Here is a 15,101-nt window from a genome sequence, read left to right on the forward strand (position 1 = left end):
AACCCTGTTGTACAATGACAATGAATGAACCTTGTAACCTGGTAACAGACAACAACCGCAGTGAAAACAACATTTTCATATAGAAGTGGATATAGGTAAGCAGCTGGTGATGAGAATCAGGTGTGTGTGACGGGGAGCTAACAGGTTTTGACCGTGTCGTATGCTGTCGGGTCGTGTTCTGTAACGTGTTGGTGTGAGAGCGTGACTGGCATGCTAAGATTCTTTAGTAGCTGAATTTAGATGAACAATGCTGATTTAATGCTATGATGACAATGTTAAACTGAATAAATGGATCAACAGATCTAAAAACACACAGCACACTGGACAGTGGTTTGTTTGAGGCCTAGAACACACGTTGGAACAAGTTCTCCTGTTCGCCCCTCAGTGGCTTACAGATAACATTAGATATTTAGTTAAGAGTCACTATCATCATCATCATCATCATCATCATCATCAGAACATTGTTGTATGGCATAGCACAACTTATAAACAATATAAAGTATTATAATGTGTAATATGCCAGTGAGCATCTTTACGTTTCTGAAAATATTTTTTAAATACTACCACCTAAAGCCAAATATCTGAAATGTTACTTATATGTCACAATGGGCATTTAGGTATAACTGTACTATTCAACTTGGCCTTTTTTTGCTGTATAAAACTGAACATCAAACTTATGTTGTAAACTTAAGAAAACATGCGCATAGTGCATGAAACATATCCCGAAAGAAAACATCAGCCCCATGTTTGAACCATTGTTAACAGTCCTTGCCTCCGTTGCGCTCAACGAGAGAGAGAAAAACATCAGTAGTTTGTGGCTATAAAACCCAGACTATCATCTTAGTCTTAAACAGTATCTGGACGAATAGTTCTGCATCAGCAATATTAATCTTTGAGTAGAATATTTTGTCTTCATCAATGCATCATCTTCATCAGGTCAGCTCACAGTAAAAACAGTCTCTTACTTTGTGTCTGAGGGTCCAGGTTCATTACTGAAGATGGAGGTTCATCTTTGGACCCGTCACTCTTCATAGACAGACAGCTGGATACTGGAGACTCTGCTCTCTGTCTGTACTGAACTCTGCAAACACAACATGATTTTATTCATAATGAATCCTTGATAACAACAAAGACATTAAAGGAGCTCTGAATACACAAACTACTGTTACTGCAGATATTTAGAAGGTTTAACAGTTTGTATTAGTCCTCTTAGATTACATTACAGCTTTTCTAGGTGACTGACAGCGGTCACTGATAATAAGAGGAAGAACCTCAAACTCAACTTAAAATCTCTAAATCAACAGAAAACATTGTCAGAGGTTCAGTAACTGAAAATGACTCCTATTAATGAGTTAGCAGCAGTTCTCTTACTTTGTGTCTGAGGGTCCAGGTTCATTACTGAAGGTCAGAGGTTCACCTTTGGACGCGTCACTCTTCATAGACAGACAGCCGGAGACTAGAGACTCTGCTCTGTCCTCCTCTTCCTCCACACGATTACTCATCTTCTGATCTGAAGTCAGTCTGAGAGTAAAACAGTAACAGTGACTGTGAGCTCACAACACAAGAATCAAGACCGAGAGAACAGGAAGTAACTAACACACACACACACACACACACACACACACACACACACACACACACACACACACACACACACACACTACAAAGTGTAATAACAGCAGACAGTTCATTCTAACATGTGTCTCCTCTACAGTCCACAGGGAGAAAACTGACTCACAGACTTTGACAGTAAAACAATCAGATGTTGGATTAACACTCACCCTGCCTCAGCCTTCAGTTTACCTCCTTCTGCTCCGTCCACTCAACATGGAGTCTGAACTGACGCACTGAACACAACAAGGTTCACTCCCTGATCTCATGTTACTAGATCACATGATCACTGTGACTCCTCCTCTCTTCATTTCCAGGAAATCAGCTGAGTTCATCTAGAAGTGTGTGTGTGTGTGTGTGTGTGTGTGTGTGTGTGTGTGTGTGTGTGTGTGTGTGTGTGTGTGTGTGTGTGTGTGTGTGTGTGTGTGTGCATCTCCCTGTGTCTGTGTGTCTGAGTGCAGAGGAGACAGAAACACTGTTGTGTGTTTGAGTCTCATTGTTGATGCAGCAGCGTCTCCTGCTGTCCAAACCAACAAACTACAGCTGAAGTCTAATAATAATAATAATAATAATACATTAATTCAGCTTTTATATAAAAAATTTGTCCATGCAGTGTTTTCTGTTGGCATCTTAACATGTTCAAACAAACTGACAGAAATACAACAGAAATACTAAAAACCTAGTTTTTAATACTTAAAAACACTAACTTTGAAATAAATAGATTAAAAAAAAAAAAAAAAAAAAAACCTGTCTGTCTCTCTGTCTGAGTGTCTTTGGGGTTTGGACTGTTGGTTGAACTAAACAAGACGTCAATGTCATGATAGAGTTCTGTGTTTCAGCTTTCAGGTACATTGTTTATCACTTTGAGGAGGTGAAAGTGATAAACCCCTCTATGCACCCTAAAGAGAGCAGCCCTGTCTCACCCCTCTATGCACCCTAAAGAGAGCAGCCCTGTCACCCCTCTATGCACCCTAAAGAGAGCAGCCCTGTCTCACCCCCTATGCACCCTAAAGAGAGCAGCCCTGTCTCACCCCTCTATGCACCCTAAAGAGAGCAGCCCTGTCTCACCCCTCTATGCACCCTAAAGAGAGCAGCCCTGTCTCACCCCTCTATGCACCCTAAAGAGAGCAGCCCTGTCTCACCCCTCTATGCACCCTAAAGGGAGCAGCCCTGTCTCATGCCCCTCTATGCACCCTAAAGAGAGCAGCCCTGTCTCACCCCTCTATGCACCCTAAAGAGAGCAGCCCTGTCTCACCCCTCTATGCACCCTAAAGAGAGCAGCCCTGTCTCACCCCTCTATGCACCCTAAAGAGAGCAGCCCTGTCTCACCCCTCTATGCACCCTAAAGAGAGCAGCCCTGTCTCACCTCTATGCACCCTAAAGAGAGCAGCCCTGTCTCACCCCTCTATGCACCCTAAAGAGAGCAGCCCTGTCTCACCCCTCTATGCACCCTAAAGAGAGCAGCCCTGTCTCACCCCTCTATGCACCCTAAAGAGAGCAGCCCTGTCTCACCCCTCTATGCACCCTAAAGAGAGCAGCCCTGTCTCACCCCTCTATGCACCCTAAAGGGAGCAGCCCTGTCTCACCCCTCTATGCACCCTAAAGAGAGCAGCCCTGTCTCACCCCTCTATGCACCCTAAAGAGAGCAGCCCTGTCTCACCCCTCTATGCACCCTAAAGGGAGCAGCCCTGTCTCACCCCTCTATGCACCCTAAAGGGAGCACTAAGACCTCCATTAATGTTCAGTACACTCTCAATGTCTTGGGACAAAACCTTGATCATGGCTATGAGACCTGGGCTGAGGCTGAAACTCTCCAGAGTCTTCCAGAGGTAACGCTGCTCAACCCGGTCAAAAGCCTTTTCCTGGTCTAGAGAAATGAGACCAGTTTTAATGCCCAATGAACTGGATAAACACTTGAACGCGCTGTCTCTAAACAACTGTCTTCCTACCTCCACCAGAACAACCTCTTGGACCCCCACCAGTCCGGGTTCAAGGTGGGTCACTCGTCAGAGACGGCCCTCCTTGCGGTGACAGAGTCGCTTCACGCTGCGAGAGCGAACTCTCTCTCCTCTGTCCTGATTCTCCTGGACCTGTCAGCGGCGTTTGACACAGTGAACCACCAGATCCTCCTCTCCACCCTCGAGGGGATGGGCGTCTCAGGCTCTGCACTCTCCCTGCTTGCATCCTACCTGACAGGCCGATCCTACCAGGTGACATGGAGGGGGCCGTGTCAGAACCACGCACGCTGACTACGGGGGTTCCACAAGGTTCAGTTCTGGGCCCCCTTCTCTTCTCGCTCTACACAACATCTCTGGGTTCTGTTATTCGCTCCCATGACTTCTCCTACCATTGTTATGCCGATGACACCCAGCTGGTCTTGTCATTTCCTCCCGGTGACACCCAAGTGGAGGCACGCATTGCTGCGTGCTTGGCTGACATCTCGAAGTGGATGGCGACACACCACCTGAAGCTGAACCTGGACAAAACCGAGCTACTCTTCCTCCCGGGGAAGGGTTGCCCGCACCGAGACCTGTCCATCACCATTGATGATGCCGTGGTGACGCCAACTCAGACTGTGAGGAATCTGGGTGTGACCCTCGACGACCAACTGTCGTTCTCAGCAAACATTGCATCGGTCACACGCTCCTGCAGATTCCTCCTCTACAACATCAGGAGGATTCGCCCCTTCCTCACTGAGGAGACGGCGCAGGTGCTCATCCAGGCTCTGGTCATCTCCCGCCTGGACTACTGCAACTCACTACTTGCTGGAGCCCCGGCGTCGGCCATCAGACCTCTGGAGCTTGTCCAGAAAGCTGCAGCACGTCTGGTGTTCAATCGCCCCAAGTTCTCTCACACAACTTCCCTTCTCCGTTCCCTACACTGGCTCCCTGTAAGAGCTCGCATCCAGTTTAAGACTCTGGTGCTAGCCTACAGGGCAGTGAAAGGAACAGCTCCTTCCTATCTCCAGGCCTTGGTCAAGCCCTACACCCCTGCCCGACCACTTCGCTCTGCTGCCTCGGGCGACTGGTTGCCCCGTCGCTCAGAGGTCCCTGCGGCCGATCCACCCGGTCACAGCTTTTTTCTGTCCTGGCCCCTCAGCGGTGGAATGAACTCCCCACTGACGTCAGGACAGCAGAGTCGCTGCCCATCTTCAGGCGCAGGCTGAAAACTCACCTCTTCAGGAAGTACTACCCGGAGCCTTCCTCGTAGCACTTATGGCACTCGTATTAGTTGCTGCACTTACTGTATTCGTATCAGTTCGCTGCACTTATTGAATTTGTATTTGTTTACTGCACTTATCCTATTCGTAGTAGTTTGTAGCACTTACTATATTCGGATTAGTCTGTTGCAATTATTGTTTTCGTAGTAATCTGCCTCTGCACTATACTTTTGCTCTGGCTTATACTTTGAGATGCTTGTTTAAGAAAGGAGATGCACTTATGACTTCTGGTGACTAGTAGTTCTCTTGAATACCTATGTTGAATACACTTCCTGTAAGTCGCTTTGGATAAAAGCGTCTGCTAAATGACTGTAATGTAATGTAATGTAATGGATATGTCCAAAATATCCAGGATTAAGGACACATTGTCCAGGATGGACCTACCAGGCTCACAGTAGGTCTGGTCCTGGTGGATCACATGGTCAATCACCTCCCTCAGACAGTTTTTAAAGATTAAAGGAAACCAAGAGGAGATAGTTTAGAAAATCAGGTGAACAGATATTGCATTGTGTTAAAATGATTTAAAATGATAAAGACCTATTCCATAAGGAGTCACACTTCATGTTCACATCCCACCTCCTCTCCTCTCCAGCACATGTTCTTTCTCCAAAAGATCAATAGAAGACAAGGGGAGTTAGTTTGAAAATCACGTGAACAGATGATGCATTGAGATAACAAGATGTAAAATGAAACTATTAATCGATGCTTACATTTTTGTGTAATAATGAACATTTCATATTGCCCTTGCTAAATGCCCTCCCCTCCTCTCTGAAAGATAAATAGGAAACAAGGGGCGTTAGGGAATAATTCATTAAAATAACACATGAAATGATACTAATCACATTTCATATTGACCTACCACATCCTATCCTCTCCACCTTGTCTTCTCAATCCAAAATATCAGTAGAAGAGAAGGGGAGTTAGTTAATAAAATCTGGTGAACAGATAATTCATTGTGAAAACAAGATTTAAAATGATAACCACCTATTCCATAAGAAATCACACTTCGTGTTGCCTTTCTACCTCCTCACCTCTCCACCACATATTCTTTCTCCAAAAGATCAATAGAAGACAAGGGGAGTTAGTTTGAAAAGTCAGATGAACAGAAAATTAATTGTGATTAGACGTACATTGATCCTCACCTTTTCCATTATGAGTGACACTTCATATTACCTTTCTACCTCCTCACCTCTCAGCATCCTCTCCTCTTTCTTAAAGATGAATGGAAGCGATAATTCATTTAAATAACACGTACAATGATACTCACCTTTTCCATAAGGAATCACATTTCATATTGCCCTTCCAACACCTTTCCTATCTGCAAAAGAAGGAAAGGGAGTTAGTTTAAAAGTAACCTGAAAAGATAATTAATTGTTATGACAAGATTTAAAATGATAACCACCTATTCCGTAAGGAATCACACTTCATGTTGCCCTCCCACCTCCTCTCCAACACATATTCTTTCTCCAAAAGATCAATATATTCAACTTTATTTTCAGACAAAAAAAACTAAAACAACAACAAATAAATACAATACAATATGAGAACACGAAGACAGGTATAGTCATTCCAGTACAAGAGTCACCAATGGTTAAAAGACAGAGACATGTGTTCCAATGTTTCCACAAACAAGAGGAATACCTTGTGTCACTCTGTGTTGGCTCAGTTAAAACATTTATGATTGAGTTTTTTGAGTCAATCAGTCGACATATATATTTGTAAATCCAATTCCTCAGAACAGCATAAAAAGTGGACCCCTCACTTTTGTAGTTTAACAGTTTACAGTCATTCATTCTATCAAAAGCTTTTGATGCATCCAGGAAACACATAAATACTGTAGTAGTATTATATCTCTTATACTTACTAACAACTTCCTTTAGTGCATAAATACATAAGTCTGTGCCATGTTCATTTTAAGTGGTTGTTATGTATTCTTGGAGTCCATCCAAGAGAATTTGTTCTACTACTTTGGAAAGTACACTAGCCAGAGGAATTTGGTCTGTAATTTTCCGTGCTGGATATTTTCCCAGTTTCATCTTTGATAACTGGCACTAATAAAACAGTCAGCATAGAGTCAGGAAGAACACCATGCATTAAGAATCCAGAAAAACACACAGCAAGTAACACTGGAGTTCTACGGCTAGCATGCTGCAGATGTTCTACGGCTAGCATGCTGCAGATGTTCTACGGCTAGCATGCTGCAGATGTTTTACGGCTAGCATGCTGCAGATGTTCTACGGCTAGCATGCTGCAGATGTAGCATGCTGCAGATGTTTTACGGCTAGCATGCTGCAGATGTTACGGCAGCTAGCATGCTGCAGACAGCTAGCATGCTGCAGATGTTCTACGGCTAGCATGCTGCAGATGTTCTACAGCTAGCATGCTGCAGATGTTTTACGGCTAGCATGCTGCAGATGTTCTACGGCTAGCATGCTGCAGATGTTTTACGGCTAGCATGCTGCAGATGTTCTACAGCTAGCATGCTGCAGATGTTTTACAGCTAGCATGCTGCAGATGTTCTACGGCTAGCATGCTGCAGATGTTTTACGGCTAGCATGCTGCAGATGTTTTACGGCTAGCATGCTGCAGATGTTCTACAGCTAGCATGCTGCAGATGTTTTACAGCTAGCATGCTGCAGATGTTTTACGGCTAGCATGCTGCAGATGTTTTACGGCTAGCATGCTGCAGATGTTCTGCTGTTATTTGGTCAAGAGCACATGCTTTGTTTACTGCCAATTTCTCAATGGCATAGCACACTTCATCAGGTCCAATAAACACACCTCCAGTATTAGGAACATCACCAACATTACATTCATCACTCTTAACACTGTTAAAAATATCCCTATAATGCTGACTCCACAGATCTAACCCTTACTCCACAGATCTTTATGCAAACACTTATTTTACACTATATATTGTAATATAAAATAATCATGACAGCAGTATTAACCAACATACTTCACCTTATTACAGCAGTATTAACCAACACACTTCACCTTATTACAGCAGTGTTAAACAACACACTTCACCTTATTAGTGATATAGGATAGCCATGACAGTTGTATTAACAAACATAAAGTAACCATGACAGCTGTCTTAACAAGCACGTTTTACTTTATTACACGTAAGCTCAGGCACTCAGAAAGAGTGGAAAGGTGCTGCAAAAGGTCAGAAACGGCGTGGGAGCATCCCCCGTCTACACACCAACTTTGAACAGCCACACCAGGCCAAGGGCCTGAGACACACACACATACAAATGATGAATCAGCCACACCAGGCCAGGGAGGGCCTGACACACACACATATATTAATGCACATCAGGCCAGGGAGGGCCTGACACACACACAAGATGAAACAACCACCTGGCTTAAGGAGTAGGCAAAGTCGTACTCTACGAGGACAATACCCTCTCTGTAGAAGACAGGCAAGTAATAAAGATAAGGAGATAGAACAGATTGCCCAATAAAACCCGTCCACACCAGATTCGCACATGTGCACTCGACAACATACACACACACTGAAAGATGACAGCAACCAATGGGACGTGAGCCAGTGTGGGCGGATATGCCCAGAGCTCCAACCAGGCCGCTTATAGCTAAAACAAGCACCGCCTGCTACTTTAATATTTGACCAATAGGCTCCCTAAGGAGAACCTATGAAATCCGCTGCGCACCGTGTGTTAAGCGCCTTTTTTTCTTTGGTACTCTAACTCTGTTAGACATCCATAATTAGGACCGTGCACGTATAAATGCCGGAAATGTAATACTCTCACTAAGCTTGCAATAAAGCGTTTTGACTTTAACTCAACTGTTTCTCTCCGGTGTCTGACGAATCCTAAACACAACAATATTTTTAATTAATTGACATTAGTTTGTAAAAATCTGCTTTCACTTTGACATAAAATAAGCTTTTTTTTTGCAAATTCTTGCCAAAAAAGCCAAATTATATTGAGCATGATTTCATGTATAAAAGCAACAAAAGGGGAAAACATCCAAGGGGGGTGAATACTTTTTATAGGCATTGTATATATTGTATAACATTGTGTTTTATATTAAACTGGGCCTAGTGCCATGTTTAAACATACCTTGTTATTGTGCATTCAATACTAAGCTATTTAAATAATACACAGGTTCATATATTCATGTTTTTATTTGTATTTATTATTCATTATATATTATATTATTATATTAATTTGCTGTCTGGTGGAGGCTATCTCTCTTGTTTTTTGGTCGAGTTACAAAACGATCCATTTTCGCTCATAACAATGTCCAAACACTTGGCATAATAATATCCTGGCCTCAGTAGTTGGCTGTTGTGGAGCTGCAGTGTTTTAGCAGGAATATCTTTTTTAATTCTTTACAACGGTATCTTCTTTTCTAATAACATTGCAGCGTCCTCGTGTCTGGGCTCTGAGTCAGCTGGGGACTGAAGAGGCTCTCGGCCAATCACGGGGAACCTGACAGAGCCAGCGTGTAACATGCGGCCTCGTGATTGGCTCAGCAGCGGTAGGGGCGGGGCCTCCTCTTTGAGTGACAGGTCCAGGCTGGTCTCACTGTGAGTGAACCGGCTGGAGAGAGCTGAATGTGTGCATTTCTGACTGAAAGAGAACATCTTCTGCCTCCATGTATGTTGGGCGGCTGTGGCTCAGTGGAGAGCAGGGTCGTCCTCCAATCAGAGGATCGGCGGTTCAATCCCTGGCTCCGGCAGTCCATGCCGGTGTGTCCTTGGGCAAGACACTTAACCCCAAATTGCTCCTGCAGGCTGTTCCTGTGGTGTGTGTATGTGTATGAATGTCAGTTAGAGTCTGATGTGCAGGTGGCACCTTGCATGGTGGCTCCTGTCATCAGTGTATGAATGGGTGTGAATGGGTGATTGATTGGTAATGTCAAAGCGCTTTGAGTGGTCGGAAGACTAGAAAAGCGCTATACAAGTACAATCAATTATTAAAATTATTAATTATTATGTATCCATTCCTACAACATGTTGGATTCATGTTAGTGTGTATTTAAAGACGTTTACATTTGTGGGGAAAAAATATGAAAGAAAATATGAAAAATTGTCTAATCAACCAAAGATGTCCCGACCCCCTGCAGTACCTCTGCTGACCCCCTAGGGGTCGCTGCCCCCCTGTTGAAGACCTCTGCTCTAGCTCACTCATGACACATGTTCTAGACTTTATTGTCCCAGAGGAGGAAACCCTCCTCACAGTTCTGCACAGGGCAGATAATAATACACACAACAGTATTTGTTTGTAACAACATGTCCAATAACCTGACAGCTAGATATTCAGTTCAGCATGGTATGAAACATAATTCATAATGTAGAAATGATTCAACAAAACATTTGTAAACGTCATGTGAGGAGTCTAAACGTGATGGAAGATTTCACTATTATCTGACATTTTATAGACTACAATTAATTGATTAATAAAAAATCAATTGATAAAGAAAATAATTGCTAGTGTCAATGTGGAGAAGCAGTTTTTATGATCAACAAATCTGAAACAAAATCCCAGAAAACCAAATGTTTGCTCCAACTGTCACTTCTTTTACAGTGTTTGTTTTTATGGAATCTGACTTTAACTTATTTTGATAAGTTACTTTTTTTTGTAATATAATCTTTTTTATATATTGTCTTTTGTTTCTTTAAATAAACTTTTTTTTTTGTCTCATTGAAAGCACCTTGAATAACTTTGCTGGAAAACGCCTATTTTGTTGTCCCATGATTTCAGAGAAACGGTGTGATAACTGCTGAGAGACTGTGGGTTCATCCCAAGTCTCTTAACCCTCTCGATTCCCTCACTTGTGTCGTTTCCTTGCGTCTTAGTCCCGCCCACCAGGGATGCATGGAGAGACGCAAGGAAACCAATCGAGGAGAGAGGAAGCGAGGAAACGTGTTTTAAGAGACATGAGACGTCCTTTCCTCTGAAGCGTCAAGTGAAGAGACGTCTGTTTCTGATGACTGGCGTGCCGCTGATCACATGATCACTGTACTAATATTAATAATGACACAAGGTAATCATCACTGTACTAATATTAATAATGAAACTAAGTAATCATCACTGTACTAATATTAATAATGAAACAAAGTAATCATCACTGTACTAATATTAATAATGAAACAAAGTAATCATCACTGTACTAATATTAATAATGACACAAAGTAATCATCACTGTACTAATATTAATAATGACACAAAGTAATCATCACTGTACTAATATTAATAATGAAACAAAGTAATCATCACTGTACTAATATTAATAATGACACAAAGTAATCATCACTGTACTAATATTAATAATGACACAAAGTAATCATCACTGTACTAATATTAATAATGACACAAAGTAATCATCACTGTACTAATATTAATAATGACACAAAGTAATCATCACTGTACTAATATTAATAATGACACAAAGTAATCATCACTGTACTAATATTAATAATGACACAAAGTAATCATCACTGTACTAATATTAATAATGACACAAAGTAATCATCACTGTACTAATATTAATAAAGACACAAAGTAATCATCACTGTACTAATATTAATAATGACACAAAGTAATCATCACTGTACTAATATTAATAATGAAACAAAGTAATCATCACTGTACTAATATTAATAATGACACAAAGTAATCATCACTGTACTAATATTAATAATGACACAAAGTAATCATCACTGTACTAATATTAATAATGACACAAAGTAATCATCACTGTACTAATATTAATAATGACACAAAGTAATCATCACCGCCAGAGTAGAAATGTATTTATCTCTGCAGCCTGTTACCTGTAACAACCTGCATTGAGTATTTATACTGTGTTCTGTGTATTTATACTGTGTTCATATACCTGTATTTATACTGTGTTCTCAGTATTTATACTGTGTTCTGTGTATTTATACTGTGTTCTTAGTATTTATACTGTGTTCTGTGTATTTATACTGTGTTCTGTGTATTCATACTGTGTTCTTAGTATTTATTACATTACATTATGCTACATGGAGGGCTTGATGTGTGTCTGATGTTTACTTCTATTAAACACACTTCAAATGTGCCCTTCTGCTTCTTGAACGCTCCTGCTCGTGCTGCAGCATGTCTTATATTCCTTTAGTGCACAGCAAAGCGTGAGTTTGAGCGCAACGGACACAAGAACTGTGAACAATGGTTCAAACATGGGGCCGATGTTTTCCCTCGGGATGTTTTTTAGTTGTTCATGCACTATGTGCATGTTTTCTTAAGTTTACAACATAAGTTTGATGTTCAGTTTCATACAGCAAAAAAAGGCCAAGTTGAGGAGTCCAGTTATACCTAAACGCCCATTGTGACATATATGTAACATTTCAGATCTTTGGCTTTAGGTGGTAGTATTTAAAAAATATTTTCAGAAATGTGTTCCTTGTGGTCCATTTAGTCTGTTTTATATCCCCTATAATTTTCCTTTAAGGACAAATGGGTCTGGGTTCTTATGGGTTAAACACATTTCCTTTTCTCTCTCCTCCCTAATGAGGGAAACGGGGATGGAATTCTGTTTGGAAATCCCTGGCTGGTTCCATCCCTTCCTGTTCTCCCTTTAGTTTAACTCTGGGAGCTCGTGATGTCGCAGCTTCTTCTTCTCTTCATCTAAAGGTTAGTAAGAGACTCTTTTCTCTGAGGGACTCCTGAAGGACTCTTTGCTCTACTAGTATTATTAATAACTAGTATTTATGTAACTTCTTCTGGTGAGACTGAACTCTAAAGTCACTTTGGTTCCTTTCTAAAGATCAAATAAGGACTGAAGAGTTTCTGAGATGTGTTCTGTTCTTCTTCTCTGATCCTCCTCTGAACTCCTCCTCAACTACATGTGTTTATTAAACCAACTGAATACAAATAGAGTCTAAATAAAGTTTAGTATGTTCAGTGTTATAGAATGTCCACTGTAAAGCTACCGCACATCCCTTAAAGGGATACTTCAGGTCCGGATTTCAAAGTAAAAGATCGAGTGAGTCTTCGTTTAGGTTATTTGTGGTGAAGGAACAGAACAGTAATTTATGAGCCTATTATTTGGACTAAGTACTATTTAGAATACAATAAAAAATAATATTAAGTACTTTTACTGTGTACTTCTTAAGTAATCTAATGTAAAGTCCCTTCCAGAGACCAGGAATGAGTCACATCTTTATACTTGAATGTTTCCGTTCTCTTTTTTGTTTCCTTACAACAATCTCTTACTGCCACAAATCCACTGATGGAATGTAACTAAGTACATTCACTCAAGTTCTGTACTAAAGTACAATTTTGTTGTACTTGTATTATAGCTTTTAATTTCCATTTTCTGCTACTTTATAGTTCTACTCCACCACATTTTTAACTTAATATTATAATTTTTACTCCATAATTTAGTTTATAAATTTTTGTATGTATGACCTTATAGTAATATAAAAATACAAATCAACTAATAATATGATGTATGAAAACTGATGGAGCTACCCAGCAGTATATCTAATAGAAGTGAAAAGTGACGTCATCCCCAAAGAAAGGCAGATAAAAAGCCACATGAAGTGTATTCCTCTAGTCTTCAAACAGCCTAAAGACTAAAGAGCATTGTGAATGTCATTTCTTAGATATGACTCTTCAACATGGAAACTGTCCCATGAGTGTATTTAGTATTGAGGTGAATGAGCTCTGTGTGTTTGTCATGATGAAGAGAAATAATGTGTGAGCTCTCCCAGCAGGTTGTTGTGTTGGTGTGAAGGTGTGGACTCTGCTATGAATCAGTGTGAGGACAGAGAGGAGGGAGTCCCTCCCTCTAAAAGCACTCTGTGTGGGGAACATGACAGCCAGACCAAAGGTCAGAGGTGAGAGGACCATCTCTAACTGTCCACCACTCTTCTCCATGTCACACAGTCTTTCATTCACTCACTCTGTTTATCAATATGGGATCAGGATCCATCAGAGACCAGACTGTCCTGGACCTGGACCTGAACCTGGACCTGGACCTGGACCTGAACCCAGCTGTGTGTCCATGAAGAGTGACTGGTCTATGGATACTCCTTTAAACTTCAAAGATGGGGGTGGGCAATTATTTTTTCCATGGGGCCACATGAGAAACAGAAAATATTGTGGAGGGCCAGTCCAAAAGGCTGAACTCAATTCTGCATAATATTAATTATATTTCTTTATAAAAGCAGTATATAGCATTGTTTTGACAAGCTGGTAAGACTGGTAAGAGTCCTGCATGTTATAATTAAGTAATGAAAAAGCGAGGTTGCCTTACAAAAAATGTCATTTATTCAATAAAACACCAAAACAAACAAAATGTGAACATTTTTACCATTTGTGACTCATTATATTAGTGATCATTTTCACACATTCACCCCAAAACACATTTTGAGTTCCATATACTGTTGGAAAGATGTTCTTAGCTTTCTAAAGACACCACAATATTGTCTTTGTACTCCCAATAGTAAGATACATCATATTATAACGATTGTCACTGAACTGTGATTTTGAGAAAAAGGCCTCCAAAGAAAGTGTCCCAGTTCACTGCTAATTGGTGCCTTTACATGCCAGCATTTCTAGTCTAACCACCTCATTTGATTTTTTTCAGTTCTTTTTTCTTGTTCAGTGAGAGAAATCTAGTCTCTGTTGGGCTTTCACAAGTGCATCAAAGTCAGGTTGAATGTCTGAGGTGGAGATGCGAAGCACAGCTGCCAGATGATCATCAGTGAGAGAGGATCTGTACCTGGATTTTGTAAACTTCATCACTGAGAATGTTTGTTCACATATGTAGGTAGAGCCAAAGAGAACCAACATCTTCTGAGCATGTCTCCTTATGTTTGGAAAGTTCTCCTCCTTGAGAGAAGAGTAAAAATCCAGCAGTGATCCTGACTTAAAGTGCTCTGCCAGTACCGCATCAGACTGCAGGTCAATGAGTTCCAGCTGAACATCACTGGGTGCATTAGCCACACTGCAGGTAAAGGGAGAGGAAATCATGTGCATTTCATCCTCGATCATTCTGAGATCTTCAAATCGCCTTGAAAACTCACCATGCAGCGCTCCTAGCTTGGATGAGTACCTGCGGAGGTAATCAGCTGATGGTGTGACTTCTTTCAGGGTTTGCATGTGAGTGAGATTGTTGCTGTCCAGTTGGCTTGAAAGAAACTGCAACTTTCTCATGAAAGCCTTCACCAGGCTGTGCGTGTCATGAACAAAAGGCCCTTGCCTTGCAGTGTGGTGTTCAGTTCATTCATCAGTGCAGTCACATCAACAGCAAA

At 41.3% G+C, this 15,101-nt stretch overlaps 2 long non-coding RNA genes across 2 annotated transcripts; one reads left to right on the forward strand and one right to left on the reverse strand.

Annotated features, from left to right (window-relative positions):
• Nucleotides 1-999: 999 nt before the first annotated feature.
• On the reverse strand, nt 1,000-1,840 carry LOC129114356 (uncharacterized). The gene is made up of 3 exons (XR_008532436.1): nt 1,782-1,840; nt 1,372-1,521; nt 1,000-1,081 (listed from the first exon to the last, which is right to left on the reverse strand). It is a non-coding gene; the product is annotated as an uncharacterized LOC129114356 (long non-coding RNA).
• Nucleotides 1,841-12,400: 10,560 nt separating this feature from the next.
• Nucleotides 12,401-13,839, forward strand: LOC129114355 (uncharacterized). Its single transcript, XR_008532435.1, has 3 exons — nt 12,401-12,474; nt 13,557-13,682; nt 13,771-13,839. It is a non-coding gene; the product is annotated as an uncharacterized LOC129114355 (long non-coding RNA).
• Nucleotides 13,840-15,101: the final 1,262 nt, after the last annotated feature.

This window comes from Anoplopoma fimbria, unplaced genomic scaffold (assembly GCF_027596085.1).
Source record: "Anoplopoma fimbria isolate UVic2021 breed Golden Eagle Sablefish unplaced genomic scaffold, Afim_UVic_2022 Un_contig_10268_pilon_pilon, whole genome shotgun sequence".
NCBI classification, from domain to species: Eukaryota; Metazoa; Chordata; class Actinopteri; order Perciformes; family Anoplopomatidae; genus Anoplopoma; species Anoplopoma fimbria.